Source organism: Rutidosis leptorrhynchoides, chromosome 8, assembly GCF_046630445.1.
Source record: "Rutidosis leptorrhynchoides isolate AG116_Rl617_1_P2 chromosome 8, CSIRO_AGI_Rlap_v1, whole genome shotgun sequence".
NCBI lineage: Eukaryota > Viridiplantae > Streptophyta > Magnoliopsida > Asterales > Asteraceae > Rutidosis > Rutidosis leptorrhynchoides.
Genome location: NC_092340.1, coordinates 64,114,960 through 64,121,879, shown reverse-complemented (window position 1 = coordinate 64,121,879; position 6,920 = coordinate 64,114,960).

Here is a 6,920-nt window from a genome sequence, read left to right as displayed (position 1 = left end):
TATTAATTTTGAATTTTATATTTAAGTTGTGTGAATTTAAAAACAAAAAATTTACTTTATCTCATTAAGTTAAGAATATGATTTTTAAAATTCGTCGTAAGTTGAAGACTAGGTCTTTAAACCGAAATTGCTTTACCCGAGGGAGGGACGAGAACTTTTATTATCATTATTTTTAATCTTATTGATTTAAAGTATGCCAAAAACATTAAAAAACCCAAAAATCTTAGCTTTTAAAACAATCGCTACAAAAAGACAAATTTTAAAATTTTGTCGAAGGACGGACTAGGACATCGATCCGAAACGACCTCGTCCTAAATAACAAGGGAAACAAAATTTTAAAATTAATTACTTAATTGTTTTAATAAGTTAATGATATATAATAAAAAAAAAAAAAAAATACCAAACTCCGCGACTCGCGGAGTTTGGTGCTTAAATCTCCGCGACTCGCGGAGGGATCAAAACCCAGAAAAAAAAAATAATAAACACCCGAACTGATCAGCTCCCCCACACAAAAACACCCGAAAACTGCTGCGAAAAACCCCGAAAAACCACCCAAAAACACCCCAAAAATCCCAATTTTTAACCGTTAATCACCAAATTTTTTGCTAAAATCATGTTGAGATGGATGCTATCTAAGAATTACTCAAGAAAAACGGTAAATTTCTACACCTAAACACCATTTAATCCGAAATTTGATGTTCTTGAGCTATTTTTTCCCCAATTTGATTTTGATGCTTTTTAGTGTAATTAGACTTAAATTGTTTATGTATTATGCTTGTATAACCTAGATTGATGCTGTTTAACATGATTAGAAGCCTTAAACTTCAAATTTTGAATAATCTAGGGTTTGTGTTCTTGAGCAAATTTGGGGCTTTTTGATATAAACAGGTTATGGCCGATTTTTGTCATGAATTGTTGCTAAATTGAGTAGTGTAACATGTCTAGGTAGTTAAATGATCCAAACTTTGAGCCTAAACATGATTTTGAGAATTAAAGTGGACTTTTTCAAAGTCTAAAATTCATGAACTTGATTTTTGAAAGATAATGCCATTTGAGACCTGTTTAATTGCTAGTAATGATTATTTTGACATGTTATTTGAGTTGAATGCTTATGAACTTGGCGAACATTTTCGTATATGCTTATTTGAAAAAGTGTAGATTTGATAAAAATGTGAAAATGAGCTTAAGTTTGATATAAATTGATAATGTCATTGTAATTATTTTGATTGATGATTTTGCTGACACTAATGCATATTTGGATGCACAAAATTTGTGTTTGATGTGTTTTGCAGAATGAAAGGGGTGAATCTTCATCCCAAGCCCGCAATGCTCCTGCTGAGAATTTGGAACAACAGGAGGTGGATAACTACTACAAGCAGGATGTACCTCATCCAGTCATGACCTTTTCCGATATGCATTTGGAAGAGTTGCACCCGAACCTGAGATTTGACAGACTTTGGATAGATTATCCAAAATATCAACGGGGTTTGCATACTCTTCACTCTAAGGTTGTTGAGGTACCGAGGGTCATAGAATGGGGACCCTTAGAAGCTGTAGAATTGGCCGGGCCAATTAGGGAATTACTTGTACAGAGGTATGGTAATTCTTCTTTTAATGACTGGATATGCTTATTCACCATACGTAGACCTGTATATAAAGTATGGTGTGAAGAATTGTTATGTAGTATAGAGTTGAATGATCGGGTAGCTAGTTTAACCGATCGTTCTTTTATTAGATTTTTGTTAGGCGGTTCGATGCGCCACATGTCTTTACTGGACATGGCTCAGGCTTTACGTATATATACGCCTGAGGAGTTAGCGTCTGCCGATTGTAAAGGATTGATACTAAACGGTAGAAAGATAGATGAGAATTTTGATACACACGGTGTGTGGAGTCAAATGACAAGCCATCACCGTTTCAAAGGGGGAAACTACTCTTATTTGGATATAGATAGAGCCGAATTAAGAGTGATACATAGGTTTTTAGCTAATTCGATTACACAAAGGGGTAAGAACAAAGAAAAAGTAAATGAACAAGATTTGTTTTACCATATGTGTATTCGAGACCCACAGAGCGCTGTAAGTATACCATATTGTGTGGGTTATTATTTATCAGCTATGGTTCGGGGGATGCGACCACATAGCATAATAGGAGGTGGAATTTTTATTACTTTGATTGGTGAATATCTCGGTGTGGATATAAGTCGGGGGGGATTATTAGTAGAAGAACCGGAACCCCGCGACACTATAGGTTTAAATGTATACCATGGTGCGAAAGTTTTGAAGAGGCGAAATAACGCCGCAGTACGATACCATGGTAGACATCCACAGGTGGAGAGAAACCAGCAGCAAGGTAATGTAGGAGGGGGGAATGAGATGCAAGAAATGCATAGGTTTATAGCTTCTCAGGAATACGAAAATGCTAGACAGAGAGCATTTGAAGATTGGCAAGTTCATCAGAACCAGATCATAGCTCATTGCCAACATATAGGTAGAAACTATATTCCTACGCCGAAACCCGTCTTCCCTCCTTGGTCTATAGAGATGCAGCCACCATATCCTACGTATGACCCTGCCGAAGCATTCTATAGCACTTATGGTTATGCCTGGAACCCCTATTGGTACCAATATCATCCTTAGTTTACTTATTATTTTTTTTTTATTCTGTAATTTGTAATTATTGATACATTTAATATTTTTGTTAATATTGTAATCATTTTTATAATTATCTAACTTTTATTCTTAGATTTTAATAATTTTTGAATGTGGGGTAATATATCAAACTTTAAAAATATGTATATATGTTTGCAGTTTATCTTATGTACACAACAGGGTAAAACAAAGCATTTTCAAAGACTGGCATTAAGTTCAGCAAAAGCAACTAATTTTGACGACAAGATGCAAAATATATGTGAAATAACAACAAGACGGAATGAACAAATGATGTGCACCATTTATCATTCAGCAAACAAACGCCAATATATTTGGAAACTTTGGTAAAAATTTAATCATTTTCACACAAATCACCCTCAATAATTTAAATTATTACTGATTTCTTGCAAATGAGGGCATTGCAAGATCTTAAGTGTGGGAAGGGGTTAAATTCTTTCGGATTTTAAAATTTTTATATTAAAACACTTAGTTACCATTAAAAATACTAGTAAAGCAGTAGTTGTATTAGAATCTAGTGCTCTCTGATAAAAAAGAACAGCCCTAGTCTTATATACTGACTACCCAATTCTAGTAAAAATTTTCAAAATTTTCAATTAAATGAATTCAAAATCATGTTTATACATATTTATGAACAATAAAACTAGGTTTTAACACCGAAATTATTGTTACCTCGGAAAGGACATAAATTGAGAAACAAACTAAAATGTTAAAATTCATTTAAAATGGAATAGAGGACGATAAAAAGGAAAATAAAAGCCAAGTGTGGGAAAATTTACCAAGTTATCTTAAACATATGTCACATATATCTGTAACAAATAACTGAAAATACTTTTGCTTTGGACTAAACTAAACTGTTTTACCCGATGAAAGAAAAGAAGAGATGGATCTACACGATGAATCAATTCCATCATTAACAGGAAGTAAAGTCTTCCGAAAAAGACACGCGCTTCTGGATTTAGGTCATGAAGTTGTCGTCCAGACCAGCTGTAGGTTGACGAAAAATCTAGAAAAGTCATCACTAAAATCAGCAGGAAATCCACGGACCTCAGCATTAAACAGGGTCGCCAAGTGGTCAGATTTATCCTAACCATGAGAAGGATTTATCTCGTACAATGGGGGGGCACCATGCAAATTAGCTGGATAAGAGTAATGAATCAGATCCCCAGAAAGGATAATCTCCTTAAAGATTAAAAATCAGCTTTTAAGACTGATATTACTCAATCCTAGAGATTGACCTTAAAGATTGAGAATTACAAACTCATGGAATTCGATGATATCTAAACTCGAACTTAAACGAGAAAATATTTTGATCAAAATTATAAACCGATTTGTTTTCTGAAAACCCTATTTTCAATGCGTTCATTACCATTGAACGTAAAATCCTAGGAATTCACCTGGAATTCATTAGGTCACCTGAACTAAATCGGGTGTCAACCGTAAGAACGGTGGTTGCATAGTGGTCAAAGACAGGACCTTGTGCCATACCGAAAAATTATAAGGGTGAGCTTTACTATTGCTCCTACCAAGGATAGTAATTGCGTCCGACACGTTATAGACCATAATCAAAAGCATGTCACGGGACATTGCCTTAACAGTTGCTTGTTCAACGCTTTCCTTTACAACCGGACGGTAGTTTGCCGAAAGGTAATATACGGAACAAGTAAACTGGACGTGTTGCTTTCCAAATACAAGGATAGCAAGTGGGTGACACAAAACAGCAAGTTTTGAGCTAAAATTTTCAAATCTAAAACCCACCAAACCCACAAAAATATTTTGCAAACACCGGTAAAGGGTTATTCCGGAAAACTTATCTAGGGTAAAAACTAGATTTCAAAAGATCAAATGTTTTCATAAAGATCCAATTTCCTTAATGGATCTAAATTTTTATAGTCATGTGGGACTGTAAACCATATCGTTACTACCATTGTTTATACCGCCGTATAGAAATCACTGATGTACAAAGTGTGAAGAATAAAGAAGTGATTCTAGTATTTCAAGACGATATTGCTTGAGGACAAGCAACGCTCAAGTGTGGGAATATTTGATAATGCTAAAAACGAACATATATTTCATAGCATTATTCCTCAAGAAAGACAAGCTTTTAGTTGCAATTGTTCTATTTACAAGAGATATTCGTTTAAATAATAAAAGGTGAAGACAAAAGACAGATTCGACGAATTGAAGACGCAAACGACCAAAAAGCTCAAAAGTACAAAAGACAATCAAAAAGGTTCCAATTATTGATAAGAAACGTCTCGAAATTACAAGAGTACAAGATTCAAAACGCAAAGTACAAAATATAAAATTGTACGCAAGGACGTTCGAAAATCCGGAACCGGGACCAGAGTCAACTCTCAACGCTCAACGCAACGGACTAAAAATTACAAGTTAACTATGTATATAAATATAATATAATATATAATTAATTATATTAATTATATATATATTATATATATATATATTAAAAACCGTCGGCAGAGAAACTCCAAGGGTGTGAGCTGTAAATTCATCCTCCGCGACTCGCGGAGTTTGAAGAGGCTTTTGCCGCGAGTCGCGGAGCCCCAAATTTCAACTCTGCCTATAAAGCAAACCGAATTCTGATCAAAATATCATCATTTTTTTCTTCCTCATTCATACGTAAAATTTATATTTATATTTATAATTTATATTTTAATTTTAATTATAATTCTAATAATAAGGGTATGTTAGCGAATGTTGTAAGGGTGTAAGTCGAAATTCTGTCCGTGTAACGCTACGCTATTTTTAATCATTGTAAGTTATGTTCAACCTTTTTATATTAATGTCTCGTAGCTAAGTTATTATTATGCTTATTTAAAACGAAGTAATCATGATGTTGGGCTAATTACTAAAATTGGGTAATTGGGCTTTGTACCATAATTGGGGTTTGGACAAAAGAACGACACTTGTGGAAATTAGACTATGGGCTATTAATGGGCTTTATATTTGTTTAATTAAATGAAAGTTTGTTAATGTTAATATAAAGATTTACAATTGGGCGTCCCTATAAATTACCATATACACTCGATCGGACACGATGGGCGGGGTATTTATATGTACGAATAATCGTTCATTTAACCGGACACGGGAATGGATTAATAGCCACTAGAATAATTAAAACAGGGGTGAAATTACATTCAAGGGTAATTGGTGTAATTGTTAACAAAGTAGTAAAACCTTGGTTTACACGCAGTCGATAACCTGGTGTATTCATTAAACAAAGTATTAAAACCTTGTTACAATTCGAATCCCCAATTAATTGGAATATTTAACTTCGGGTATAATAATAATTTGACAAGGACACTTGCAATTTATATTTATGACTGATGGACTGTTATGGACAAAAACCAGACGGACATATTAAATAATCCAGGACAAAGGACAATTAACCCATGGGCATAAAACTAAAATCAACACGTCAAACATCATGATTACGGAAGTTTAAATAAGCATAATTCTTTTATTTCATATTTAATTTCCTTTATTTTATATTTAATTGCACTTCTAATTATCGCACTTTTATTTATTGTTATTTAATCGCACTTTTAATTATCGTACTTTTTAATTATCGCAATTTTATTTTATCGCACTTTTATTATTCGCAATTTCATTATCGTTATTTACTTTACGCTTTAATTTAAGTCTTGTATTTATTTTATATTTTACATTAGGTTTTAACTACGACTAAAGTCTTAAAATCGACAAACCGGTCATTAAACGGTAAAAACCCCCCTTTTATAATAATAATATTACTTATATATATATATTTGTATTTTTAATAAAAGTAAACTAATATAGCGTTGAGCTTTGTTTAAAGATTTCCCTGTGGAACGAACCGGACTTACTAAAAACTACACTACTGTACGATTAGGTACACTGCCTATAAGTGTTGTAGCAAGGTTTAAGTATATCCATTCTATAAATAAATAAATATCTTGTGTAAAATTGTATCGTATTTAATAGTATTTTCCTAGTAAAATATAAACTATTTTATATACACCTCGCAGAACATCAAAGCGCTTTAGAATTTTACGAAATCGCTTATCGTTTTAGTTTTAAATAGATTTTAGTGCCTTTTTAAGTAATTGCCCTTTTTGATTTAAATTCCTTTTAAGCTTTAATACCTTTAGACGCAAGTTTTAATATTTAGTTTTTAGACTTTTAAGTTTCAACGCTCTACTTTCTTATTATTACTTTTCGTCGGTTTGTTTTTCGACCTTTTGTTTTTCG